The sequence below is a fragment of the Canis aureus genome, chromosome X (genome assembly GCF_053574225.1).
Source record: "Canis aureus isolate CA01 chromosome X, VMU_Caureus_v.1.0, whole genome shotgun sequence".
Lineage (NCBI taxonomy): Eukaryota > Metazoa > Chordata > Mammalia > Carnivora > Canidae > Canis > Canis aureus.
In genome coordinates, this window is record NC_135649.1 from 76,478,077 (window position 1) to 76,492,203 (window position 14,127).

General features: G+C 36.6%; 1 pseudogene; it reads left to right on the forward strand.

Moving 5' to 3' along the window:
- Nucleotides 1-12,103: 12,103 nt before the first annotated feature.
- LOC144308901 (alcohol dehydrogenase class-3 pseudogene) lies at nt 12,104-13,032 on the forward strand (annotated as a pseudogene).
- The last annotated feature ends 1,095 nt before the right edge of the window (nt 13,033-14,127 follow it).

Consider the following 14,127-nt stretch of genomic DNA (forward strand, 5'->3'; position numbering starts at 1 on the left):
AGGAGGAAAAGCAGGCTCCGTGCAGGGAGCCTGATGCAGGACTTGATCCCCGGGACACCTGGATCACATCCTGAGCTGAAGGCAGACGCTCAACCACAGCCACCCAGGTGTCCCTGGACCTATATTATTTTTTTACCAAGCAGACCAAAACAGACCTAGAATTTGGCTTCCTCCCTGTTCTGAACTCTTTCTAATATAGCCATCACTCTAAGGAACAGGAATATAATAGGCATTTCTAGCAAAAAAAGAAAAAAGTGACCCAGAGAAAATGACAAGACAGAGGAATTCATCCAAAAAGAAAGAACAAGAAGTCATAGGCAGAGATTTGATCAGTACAGATGCAAGTAAAATGCCTGAAGCAGAATTTAAAACAAAAATAATGAGGATACTAGTTGGGCTTAAGAAAAGCAAAGAAGACACTAGAGTATCCTTTACTACAGATATAAAATAACTGAAAACTAGTCAGACTTAAATAACAAATGCTATAACTGATACAAAACTGAATTGATACAATGACAATGAGGATGGATGAAATAGAGGAATGAATACAGAAAAAAGAAACTATTGAAAGTAATGAAGCTGAAAAAAGAGAGAAAGAAAGGCATTGGATCACAAACATGGACTTATGGAACTCAGTAACTTCTTACAGTGTAATAACATTTGTATCATAGGAGTCCCAAAAGGAGAAGAGAAGAAAGAATAGCAGAAGGCTTATTTGAGCAAATTATAGTTGAAAACATCCCTGATCTGGGTAAGGAAACAGATATTGAAATTCAAAAAGCATAGGGAACTGCCACTAAATTCAACAAAAGCCTGACATCACCAGGACATATCATAGTCAAATCCATAAAATACACAAACAGGGAAAGAATCCTGAAGGCAGCAAAAGAACAAAAAGTCCTTAACTTAAAAGGAAAAATATACAAGGTATGCAACAGATCTGTCCACAGAAACTTAGCAGACTAGAGGACGATACCATGTTATATTCAATGTAGTGAATGGAAAAATATGCAGCCAAGAATGCTTTATCCAGCAAAGCTGTTATTCAGAATATAAAGAGAGAGAAAGAATTTTCTAGACAAAAAACAGAGGAGTTTGTGTCCACTAAACCAGCCCAGCAAGAAATATTAAAAGGGAATACTTTGGGGATAAAAAGACCAAAACATCAATGACAAGAAGGAACAGAGAACATTATCAGAAACACCAAGTTTACAGGTAACACAATGGCACTAAATTAATGTTTATAAATAATCACTTTGAATGTAAATGGACTAAATGCTCCAATAAAAAGACATAGGGTAACAGAATGGATAAAAACAAAAAACAAGAGCTGTATATATGTTCCTACAAGGCACTTATTTTATTTTATTTTATTTTATTTTATTTGAAGACTTCATTTATTTATTTATGAGAGACACACAGAGAGAGGCAGAGACATAGGCAGAGGGAGAAGCAGGCTCCATGCAGGGACCCTGATGTGGGACTTGATCCCAAGAGCTTGGGATAATGCCCCGAGCCGAAGGCAGTCGCTCAACTACTGAGCCACCCAGGAGAGATTCATTTTAGACCTAAAGATGTCTGCAGATTGAAAGTGAGGGAATGGAGAACCATTCTTCATGCTAATGGACACCACAAGAAAGCCATAGTAGGCATACTTGTATCAGACAAACGAGATTTTAAACCAAAGACTGTAACAAAAGATGAAGAAGGGCACTATATCATAATTAAGGGGTCTATCTGTCAAGAAGATCTAAGAATTGTAAATATTTATGCTCCCAACCTGGGAGCACCCAAATATATAAATCAATTAAAAACAAACATAATGGGGATGCCTGGGTGACTCAGTCAAGTGTCTGCCTTCGGTTCAAGTCATGATACCAGGGTCCCAGGATCAATCCACTCTTTGGGCTCCCTGCTCAGTGGGGAGTCTGCTTCTCCTTCTGCCCCTCTCCCTTCTGATGCTTTCTCTCTCTCTCTCTCTCTGTCTCTCATGTTCTTTCACAAATAAATAAATAAAATCTTTTTAAAAAGCAAACATAATTATACTCATTGATAATAATAGTAGTAGGGAACTTTAACACCCCACTCACAGCAATGTACAGAACATCTAAACAGAAGATCAACAAAGAAATAAGGGTTTTAAATGACACACCAGGCCAGATGGACTTCACAGTTATACTCAGAGCATTTAATCCTCAAACAGCAGAATAAACATTCTTTTCAAGTACACATGGAACATTGTCCAGAATAGATCACATACTGGGTAAGAAATTATGACTCAACTGCTACAAAAAGACTGAGATCATACTATGCGTATTTTCAGATGACAAAACTATGAAACTTGAAGTCAACCACAAGAAAAATATATTGGAAAGACCACAAATACATAGAGATTAAAGAACATCTTATGAAAGAATGGTTGGGTTAATGAGGATATCAAAGAACTAAAATTACATGGAAACAAATGGAAAATATGACAGTCCAAAAGCTTTGGGATGCACCAAGGACAGTCCCCTCTTAGGGAAGTATATTGTAATACAGGCTCACATCAAGAAGCAAAAAAATGGGGCAGCCCCGATGGCTTAGCGGTTTAGCAACACCTTCAGCCCAGGGCGCGATCCTGGAGGCCCTGGATTGAATCCCACGTCAGGTTCCCTGCATGGAGCCTGGTTCTTCCTCTGCCTCTCTCTCTCTCTATATATATATATATATAAATAAATAAAATCTTTTTTAAAAAGAAGCAAAAAATGTCTCAAATACACAATCTAACCTTACACCTAAGGGATCTAGAAAAGGAACAGCAAACAAAGTCTAAAGCCAGCAGAATAAGAGGAATAATAAAGATTACTGCAGAAAAGATGATATAGAAACAAACAAAAACAATAAAACAGATCCATGAAATTAAGACCTGGTTCTTTGGAAAAATTGATAACATTGGTAAAGTCCTAGCCAGACTTATAAAAACAAAAAGAGAAAGGATCTAAAAAAATGAATTCACAAATGAATGAGGAGAGATCACAGCCAAAACCAAAGAAATACAATTATAAGAGAATATTGTGAAAAAATTATAACTACAAATTGGGCATTCTGGAAGAAATGGACAAATTCCTAGAAACATACAAACTATCAAAACTGAAACAGAAAGAAATAGAAAATATGTATAGACCTATAACCAGTAGAGACATTAAATCGTTAAAAACAAAACAAAACAAAACAAAAAAAACAAACCTCCCAACAAACAAAAGTAAAGAGGCAGATAGCTTCCCAGGGGAATTCTAACAGACATTTAAAGAAGAATTAGCAATTGCACTGTTGGGGATTTACCCCAAAGATACAAATGCAATGAAACGCCGGGACACCTGCACCCCGATGTTTATAGCAGCAATGGCCACGATAGCCAAACTGTGGAAGGAGCCTCGGTGTCCAACGAAAGATGAATGGATAAAGAAGATGTGGTTTATGTATACAATGGAATATTACTCAGCTATTAGAAATGACAAATACCCACCATTTGCTTTAACGTGGATGGAACTGGAGGGTATTATGCTGAGTGAAGTAAGTCAGTCGGAGAAGGACAAACATTATATGTTCTCATTCATTTGGGGAATATAAATAATAGTGAAAGGGAATATAAGGGAAGAGAGAAGAAATGTGTGGGAAATATCAGAAAGGGAGACAGAACGTAAAGACTGCTAACTCTGGGAAACGAACTAGGGGTGGTAGAAGGGGAGGAGGGCGGGGGGTGGGAGTGAATGGGTGACGGGCACTGGGGGTTATTCTGTATGTTAGTAAATTGAACACCAATAAAAAATAAATTAAAATAAATAAATAAATAAATAAATAAATAAATAAATAAAGAAGAATTAGTACCTGTTCTTCTAAAATTGATACAAAAAATAGAAATGGAGAACTACAAAAATCATTCTACAAGGCCAGCGTTACCTTGATTTTAAACCAAAGACCCCACACAAAAAGGAGTATCACAGACCAATATCCGCGATGAACATGGCTGCAAAAATTCTCGATGAGATACTAGCAAATCACTTCCAACGGTATAGTAAAAGAATCATACTCTGTGATCAAGTAGGATTTATTTTGGGGATTCAAGAGTGAGTCAATATTTTCAAATCAATCAACACGATATACAACATTAGTGAAAGAAAGCAATAAGCACCATATGGTCCTCTAAAAACATGCAGAAAAAAAAACATTTGGCAAAGTACAGCAGCCATTCTTGATAAAAACCGTCAGCAGGTAGGTATAGTTGGAACATATCTCAACATAATACAAGCCATATGGGAAGACATACAGCTAATATCACCCTCAATAGGGAAAACTTGAGAAGTCATGAAGAAGACAAGGATATCTACTTCCAGTAGTACTACTTATCATAGTACTGGAAGTCTTAGCTTCAGCATTCAGACAAAAATCAATCAATCAATCAATCAATCAATCGCATCCAAATCTTCAAGGAAGAAGTCAAACTTTCATTATTTGCAGAGGACATGATACTGTATGTGGAAAACCTGAAAGATTTCACCAAACTATTGCTAGAACCAACACAGGAATTCAGCAAAATCACACAATACAAAAAATCAGCGTAAAGAAATCCGTTTCACATCAATATACCAATAATGCAGCAGCAGAAGAAGAACTAAAGGAATCAATCTCATTTAAGATTGCACCAAAAACCATAAGATATCTAGGGATAAACCTACTCAAAGAGGTAAAAGAGCTGTACTCTGAAAATTATAGAATACTTAAGAATCTGAAGAAGACAGAAGGAAATAGGGAAAAAATTCCATGCTAATGGATTGGAAGAACAAATATTGTTAAAATGTCCATACTACCCAAAGCAAGCTACGCATTTAATGCAATCGCTATCAAAATTCCACTGGTATTTTTAAGAGCTAAAACAAAAAAATCATACAATTTGTATAGAAAGAGAAAGACTCTAGGCAAAGCAATTTTGAAAATGAAAACCAAAGCTGGAATCATCACGATTTGATTTCAAGGTATATTTCAAAGCCAAGGTCACCAAGACAGTATGGTCCTGGCACAAAAGCAGACAAATAGATCAACATAACAGAATGAAAACCCAGAAATAGACCCACAACTCTATGGTGAATTAACCTTGGATAAAGAAGGAAAGAATATCCAATGAGAATAAGGCAGTATCTTCACAAAATAGTGTTTAGAAAACTGGTCAGCAACACACAGAAGGATGAAACTGGACCACTGTCTTACACCATACACAAAAATAAATTTAAAGTGGATGAAAGACCTAAATGGGAGATAGAAGTACATTAAAATCCTAGGGGAGAACAGGGGCAGCAACCTCTTTGACCTCAACCACAGCAATTTCTTACTAGACACGTCTCCCGAGGCAAGGAAAACAAAAGCAAAAATGAACTATTGGGACTTCATAAAGATAAAAAAAAAAAAAAACTTGTGTACAGCGAAGGAAACAATCAAGAAAACTAAAAGGCAGACTGTGGCATGGGAGAAGATATTTGCAAATGACGTATCTGATAAAGGGTTAGTATACAAAATATGTAAAGAACTTACCAAACTCAAAACCCCCAAAATGAGTAATCCAAATAAAAAAATGGGCAGGAGACATGAAATGGATTTGTTCTGAAGGAGACATGCATGTGGCCAACGGACACATGAAAAGATGGCCAACATCACTGATTGTCATGGAAATGCAAATCTAGACTACAATCAGATATCACCTCTCACCAGTCAAAATGGCTAAAACCAACAACACAAGAAACAATTGGTGTTGGCAAGAATGTGGGAAAAGGGGGACTGTCTTGTGATATTGGTGGGAATGAAATCTGGTGCAGCCACTCTGGAGAACAGTATGGATGTTCTTCAAAAGGTTAAAAATAGAACTACCCTATGACTCAGCAATTGCAGTACTAGGTAGTTACCCATAGAATACAAAAATATTGATTTGAATGGATACATGCACCCCGATGTTTATAGCAGTATTATCTCCGATAGCCAAATTATGGAAACAGCCCATGTGTCTGTAAATTAAAGAATGGATAAAGAAGATATGGTATATGTATGCAATAGAATATTAGTCAGCCATAAAAAATGAAATGTTGTCATTTACAACAATGTGGATGGTGCTAGAAGGTATAATGTTAAGTGAAATAAGTCAGTAAAAAATAGACAAATACCACAAGATTTCACTCATATGTGGAATTTAAGAAACAAAAAAAAAAATAAGCATGCGAGTAAAAGAGAGACAAAAGCAAACCAAGAAACAGAATCTTAACTATGTAGAATGAACTGATGGTTACCAGAGGGGAGGTGTTTGGGGAGAGGGCTTAAATAGGTGATGGGATTTAAGGAATGCACTTGTGCTGAGCACCCGTTGTTGTATGTAAGTGTTGAATTACTATGCTGTACCCTTGAAACTAATATTACACTGTATGTTAACAGACTGGAATTTAAATTAAAACTTAAAAAAAAAAATTCTTGGCCTTGCATTTTTTTCCCAAACAAAATTACAGTCTTACACTGCTTAGAGTTTTCATCAGTAACTCTTGGCAACCCTAATAGTGATCCATTTGTGTAATCTTTTCTCATTTTAAGAATTTTATTTAAGTGAAATCATAGTGTTTTTCCTTTCTGTTTTTCTTCTGAGTTTAATTCTCATGAAATTGATCCAGGTTATTTCACTTATCAATAATTCATTTCCCTTTATTGCTGAGTCTTCTGTAGTATGAATGCCACATTTTGTTTAACCAATTACATGTCAAAGGACGGTTATTGTAGTTTTGTAACGTTACAAATAAGAGTACTATGGACATTCATAGAAAAGTTTCTGAGTGAACACAATTCATCATCAACTGGGATAAATGCTTAGGATGTTAAGTGCTGAGTCATATACTGAATCAGTATATAGAGTTTTGAGAAAAGGGAAAACAATTTTATAATTCCTATACAATTTTGCATTCATCTGAGCAATGTATGAATGATTTAGCTTCTCTGCAACCTCAGCAACATTTGGTGTTGTCACTAATATTTACTTTTACTTATATTTTGATAAATGTGCAACGATATCTCGTTTAATTTAATTTGAATTTCTCTAATGGCTAGTAACAATAATGAACCAGTTTTTATGTGTTTATGTTATACCCATATTCCTCAACTGAGAAATTACTCATTTTCTAATCAGACTGTGTTTTCTTTTACTATTGGGTAATGCAAGTTCTTTTTATATGCTTTATATTTGGTTTTTTTGGGGGGGGCGGTGGCAGGGGGCACGTGGCTTGTAAATGTTTGCCATCTGGAGCTTTTATTTTTTCCTTTTTTTTAAATCTTTTTTTTTAAAAGATTATTTATTTATTTATTCATGAAAGACAGAGAGAGAGAGAAAGGCAGAGACACAGGCAGAGGGAGAAGCAGGCTCCCTGCAAGGAGCCTGACGTGGGACTCAATCCCCGGTCTCCAGGATCACACCCTGGGCTGAAGTGGCACTAAGCCGCGGAACCACCTGGGCGGCCCTGGAGTTTTTCTTTTTGTTTTTTATTATTATTTTTTTAGCAGAGTCATTTAAAGAATAAAAGGCTCTATTTTTCATGATTTCTAATTCACCAATTGTATCTATCAGTTTCTTTTATGGAATGTGTTTTTAGAATTATGTTTAAGAACTCTTTGCTTCCCCCACACACATCCAAATATTCTATATTTTTAAAAATTCAATTTGACAACATATAGTATAACACTCAAAGCTTATCACATCATGTGTCCTTCCTAATGCCCATCACCAGTTAGCCCATCTCCCCACCCATTTCCCCTTCAGAAACCCTCAGTTTATTTCCCAGAATCAAGAGTCTCTCATAGTTTGTCTTCCTCTCTAATTGTTCCCGTTTCAGTTTCCCTTCCTTCCCTATGGTCTCTTTCACTATTTCTTATATTCCACACATGACTTAAACCATATGATAATTCCTTATCTGTTTGACGTTTCACGAAGCAGAAATGCCTTCCAGTTCCATCCATGTCAGTATAAATGGTAGGTATTCATGCTTTCTGATGGCTGATATCTATAAATAGATATAGATAGATATAGATAGATAGATATAGATATAGATAGATATAGATGATATATAGATATAGATATAGATATAGATATAGATATAGATATAGATATAGATATAGATATAGATATAGATAGGGATCCCTGGGTGGCGCAGCCCTTTGGCGCCTGCCTTTGGCCCAGGGCGCGATCCTGGAGACCCGGGATCGAATCCCACATTGGGCTCCCGGTGCATGGAGCCTGCTTCTCCTTCTGCCTATGTCTCTGCCTCTCTCTCTCTCTCTGTGACTATCATAAATAATAAATAAAAATAAAAAATAAAAAATATAGATATAGATATAGATATCTCTATAAAACTTCTTCATCCATTCATCTGTTAAAGGACATATGAGCTCCTTCTACAGTTTGGCTACTGTGGACATTGCTGATATGAACATTGGGGTGCAAATGTCCCATCATTTCCCTACATCTGAATCTTTGGGGTAAATATCCTGTAGTACAATTCCCGGATGGTAGAGTAGCTCTATTTTTAACTTCTTGAGAAACCTCCATAATTTTTTCCAGAGTGGCTACAGGAGATTGCATTCCTACCAAGAGTGTAAGAGGGCTCCACATTCTCCACATTCTAGCCAACATTTGTTGTTTCATGCCTTGTTAATTTTAGCCATTCTCACCGGTGTAAAGTGGTATCTCATTGTGGTTTTGATTTGTATTTCTCTGATGCAAAGTAATACGGAGGATTTTTTCATGTGCCTGTTGGCCATTTGCAGGTCTTCTTTCGAGAATATATGTTTATGCCATCTCTCCATTTCTTGATTGGATTTTTTTTTGGGGGGGGGTGTTGAGTTTGATAAGTTCTTTAGAGATCTTGGCTAATAGCCCTTTATCTGATATGTCATTTGTAAATATCTTCTCCCATTCAGTAGGTTGCCCTTTAGTTTTGTTGACTGTCTGCTGTGCACAAGATTTTTATCTCAATGAAGACCCAATACTTCATTTTTGCTTTTTATTCTCTTGCCTTTAGAGACGAGTATTGCAAGAAGTGGCTGTGGCAGAGATCAAAAAGGTTGCTGCCTGTGTTTTCTTTGCAGGATGTTGATGAATTATCTCACACTTAGGTCTTTCATCCAGTTTGAGTTTATCTTCGTGTATTTTGTAAAATAACGGTCTACATTTATTTCTCTGTATGTAGCTGTCCGGTTTCCCCAGCACCATTTATTGAAGTGACTGTCTTTCTCTCATTTGATATTTTTTCCTGCTTTGTCAAGGATTAGCTGACCACAGAGTTGAGGATGGATTTCTGGGTTCTCTATTCAGTTCGATAGATGTATGTGTTTGTTTTTGTGCCAGTACCATGCTGTATTGATCACATCTTTGTAATATTGCTTGAAGTCAGGCATTGTGCTGCTCCCAGCTTTGGTTACTTTTCCAAAATTCATCTTGGTTAAGGGACTTTTCTGCTTGCATACAAATTTTAGGATCATTTGTTCCAACTCTGTGAAAACTGTTAATGGTAATTTTATAGGGATTGCATTGAATATATAAATTTCCCTGGGTAGCACAGACATTTTCACAACATATATATTCTTCCAATCCATGGGCATAGACTGTTCTTCTATCTCTTTGTCTTCCTTGATTTCTTTCATAAGTGTTCTATACTTTTTTAGAGTACACATCCTTTATCTCTTTGGTTAGGTTGGATATCTCTAGGTATCTTATGGTTTTTGGTGCAATTTAAAATAAGATCAAATCATTAATCTATCTTTCTTCAGTCTCATTGTTAGTGAATAGAAATGCAACTGATTTCTATGCATTGATTTTGTTTCCTGTCACGTTGCTAAATTCCTGTATGAGTTCTGGCGATTCGGGGGTGGAGACTTTGTGTCCTATATCGTGTCATCTGCGAAAAGTGAGATGCCTCTCTTCTTCTTTGCCAATTTGAATACCTTTTATGTCTTTTTGTTGTGTGATTGCTAAGGCTTGGACTTCTAGTACTATGTTGAACAACAGTGGTGAGAGGGGGCATCCCTGTCATATTCCTGACCTTAGGGGAAAGCTCTGTTTTCCCCCATTGAGAATGATATTCACTGTTTGCTTTCCCTGATGGCTTTTGATATTGAGGTATGTTCACCTTATCCCTACACTGTGGAGAGTTTTAATCAAGAAAGGATACTGCATTTTGTCAAATGCTTTTTCTGCATCGATTGAGAGAATCTTATCATTCTTTTCTTTTCTTTTCTTTTATTAGTGTGATGTATCACAGTGTATGATTTGTGAATGTTGAACCACCCTTGCAATCCAGGGATAAGTCCCACTTGGTCGTGTTTAAGAATCCCTTTAATATACTGTTGGATCCTGTTGGCTTCTATCTTGGTGAGTATTTTGACATCCATGTTCATCAGGGATATTGGTCTGTGATTCTCCTTTTTAATTCAGTCTTTTTCTGGTTTTAAGATCAAGGTAATGCTGGCCTCATAGAATGAGTTTGGAAGGCTTTTTTTTTTTCTATCTTTTGAAACAGCTTCAGGAGAATTGGCTATATTTCTTCTTTAAATGTTTGGTAGACTACCCCTGGAAAGATATCTGGCCTGATATTCTTGGTGGGTATGTTTTGTTTTTGTTTTTGTTTTTTGTTTTTTGTTTTTTTTGCAGATTTTTAATGGCTCCTCCCGTTTCTTTGCTGGTTACAGGTATGTTCAGGTTTTCTTTTTCTTCCAGTTTCTTCAGCAGTTAAAAGGTTTCCAGGAAGGCATCCATTTCTCCAGATTGCCCAGTTTGTTGGCATATAGTCATTCATCGTACGTTCTTTTTTTAATTATTTTTTATTGGAATTCAATTTGCCAACATATAACATATCACCCAGTGCTCATCCCATCAAGTCCTCCGTTCAGTGCCTGTCATCCACGCACCCCACCCCTCCACCCACCTCCCTTTCCACTACCCCTTGTTCATTTCCCAGAGTTAGCTGTCTCTCATGTTCTGTCACCACTCTGATACCTCCCACTCATTTCCTCTCCTTTCCCTTTCACTACTTTTTATATTCCCCAAATGAATGAGATCATATAATGTTTGTCCTTCTCTGATGGACTTACTTCACTCAGCATAATACCCTCCAGTTCCATCCATGTTGAAAATGGTGGGTATTTGTCATTTCTAATGGCTGAGTAATATTTCATTGTATACATATACCACATCTTCTTTATTCATTCATCTTTCGATGGACACCGAGGCTCCTTCCACAGTTCGGCTATCGTGGACATTGCTGCTATAAACATCAGGGTGCAGGTGTCCCGGCGTTTCCTTGCATCTGTATCTTTGGGGTAAAACCCCAGCAGTGCAATTGCTGGGTCGTAGGGCAGTTCTACTTTTAACTTTTTTTTTTTATTTATTTTTTATTTTTTTTTATTTATTTATGATAGTCACACACACACAGAGAGAGAGAGAGAGAGAGAGGCAGAGACACAGGCAGAGGGAGAAGCAGGCTCCATGCACTGGGAGCCCGACGTGGGATTCGATCCCGGGTCTCCAGGATCGCGCCCTGGGCCAAAGGCAGGCGCTAAACCACTGCGCCACCCAGGGATCCCTACTTTTAACTTTTTGATGAACCACCACACCGTTTTCCAGAGTGGCTGTACCAGTTCCCATTCCCACCCACAGTGCAAGAGGGCTCCCCTTTCTCCACATCTTCTCCAACATTTGTTGTTCCCTGTCTTGTTAATTTTCACCATTCTCACTAGTGAGAGGTGGTATCTCATTGTGGTTTTGATTTGTATTTCCCTGATGGCAAGTGATGCGGAGCATTTCTCATGTGTTTGTTAGCGATGTCTATCTATGTCTTCCTTTGTGAAATGTCTGTTCATGTCTTTTGCCCATTTCATGATCGGGTTTTTTGTTTCTTGGCTGTTGAGTTTAATAAGTTCTTTATAGATCTTGGATACTAGTCCTTCATCTGATAGGTCATTTGCAAATATCTTCTCCCATTCTGTAAGTTGTCTTTTAGTTTGCCACACCATTTCCTACACCCTGAGTAGGGTAGATCCTTAGTAGATGCTTCAAATGATCTTGGGACATAAAGATGCTGGAATTAAAGGAAATGTTGCTGAAGAAGTTACTAAGTTGAAAGTTAATTATATTGTCATCCCACTTTATATTTCATAGTTTGCAGAATGCATATTTTGTCTCAATGCTAAATCCAAAATTTCCAGAAGACAAGAATTATTCAAGGGAAAGGATTAATGCCAGATGGTACTAGCTGATTTACCTGAAAAGGAAATACCATTTTACATAACATGGAAACAAACATACTTTCTGAATACATACTTGTAACTGATTACTGTGTTGTTAAAATTGATCCTTAAGCACATTTGAATAGTCTGTCATCTGGGTTGCAGCATTTCAAATGGTATCGTGCTGTTGTGAACATTGTCAAGGTGGACCCTGACTCTATGCTTCCTTTGGCCTGAAAAGAGTTAGATTAGCAGTTATCATGGGCTGAAATGTTGCTGGTATGTCCCAGATAATTGGTGTGGACTAGAATAAAAATAAATTCACAACTGTCAAGTAATTAAGGGACTTTGAATGTATTAACTCCCAGGACTTCAATAAAACCATTCAGGAAGTGCTTAGCTAGATGACTGATGGGAAAAGAGGACCATTTCTTTTAATGTATGAGTAAAGTGAAGGTCATGAGAGCAACGCTGGAAGCCTGCCACAAAGGCTGTAGCATCAATGTGGTGATTGGCATAGCTGCTTCAGTTAAAGAAATTGCCAATTCCAGCTAGTAACAGGCATCACAGAGAAAGGCACTAACTTTGGAGAATGGAATAGAAAGCACCACAGTGTTGGCATCTGAATGTATATCAAAAAAGATAAAAGTTACTGAATTTGAGACTCATGATTTGTGTTTTGTCCAAATTAATTAAGCCTTTGAACTGATGCATGCAGTAAAATGTATGCAATCTATTGTAAAGATTTAAGTTCATAAAAATAAAAATGTGTCTATTCTTGTCTACAATCTTGTGTTGTGACTGGAATAACAAAGAAGCTCTTCCAAGTTCATGAAATCTTTAGACCATTAGTAACCTACTATAGGGAGTAATATTTTACTTATAATTCATGACTCTAACAAAAACAAGAACAATACAGTTGTATGTTTTATGGAATTTTCTTTACATGAATAATAAATGCTAGCTCATTAAGAAATATTTTAATATATAAAACTGGTTTCTGCTTAAAACAGAAAGCAGTCCTGTAGAATATCATCAAAAATATTAAATTAGGAATAAAATTAATAATCCTAAAGAGATATTTAAATTCTCATGTTTATTGTAGTGGCTGCAATACAAATACAATCAACAAATATTCAACTATTCAACAAATAATGTAGCGACATGCAAGAAGAATGTAGCTAAATGCAAAATATGAAACTGGACCACAAATTTATGCCATACACAAAAATGAATTCAAAATGGATTAAGGGACTAAATGTGAGACTCAAAACCATAAAATTCCTACAAGAAAAATAGGCAATAGGAGGGACAAGATGGTGGAAGAGTAGGGGTCTGACTTTATATTTTTACTACTTTCTTTTAAAATTTGTCTTTCATTTTAGTGGTCCTTTTGTTTTAGTTTGTTCTATTGTTCTTTTTCTTCTATTTTATCATCTCAGACCTCCTCAGACTTGACCAGGGCATATTTTAATTAGGTTATGGTTGATATCTTTGACTCAGCCCATTCATACACCACTTTTCACTGGACAAAATGACTAGAAGGAAGAATTCACCACAAAAGAAAGAACTGGAAACAGTACTCTCTGCCAAAGAGTTACAGAATTTGGATTTCAATATGATGTCAGAAACTCAATTCAGAAATACAATTATAAAGCTACTGGTGGCCCTAGAAAAATGAATAAAGGACTATAGAGACATCGTTACTGCAGAATTGAGATCTAAACAGACTGAAATTAAAAATAGATTTAATGAGATGCAATCCAAACTGGATGCTCTAACTGCTAGGGTTAATGAGGTGGAAGAAAGAATGAATGACATAGAAGACAAGTTGATGGTAAGGAA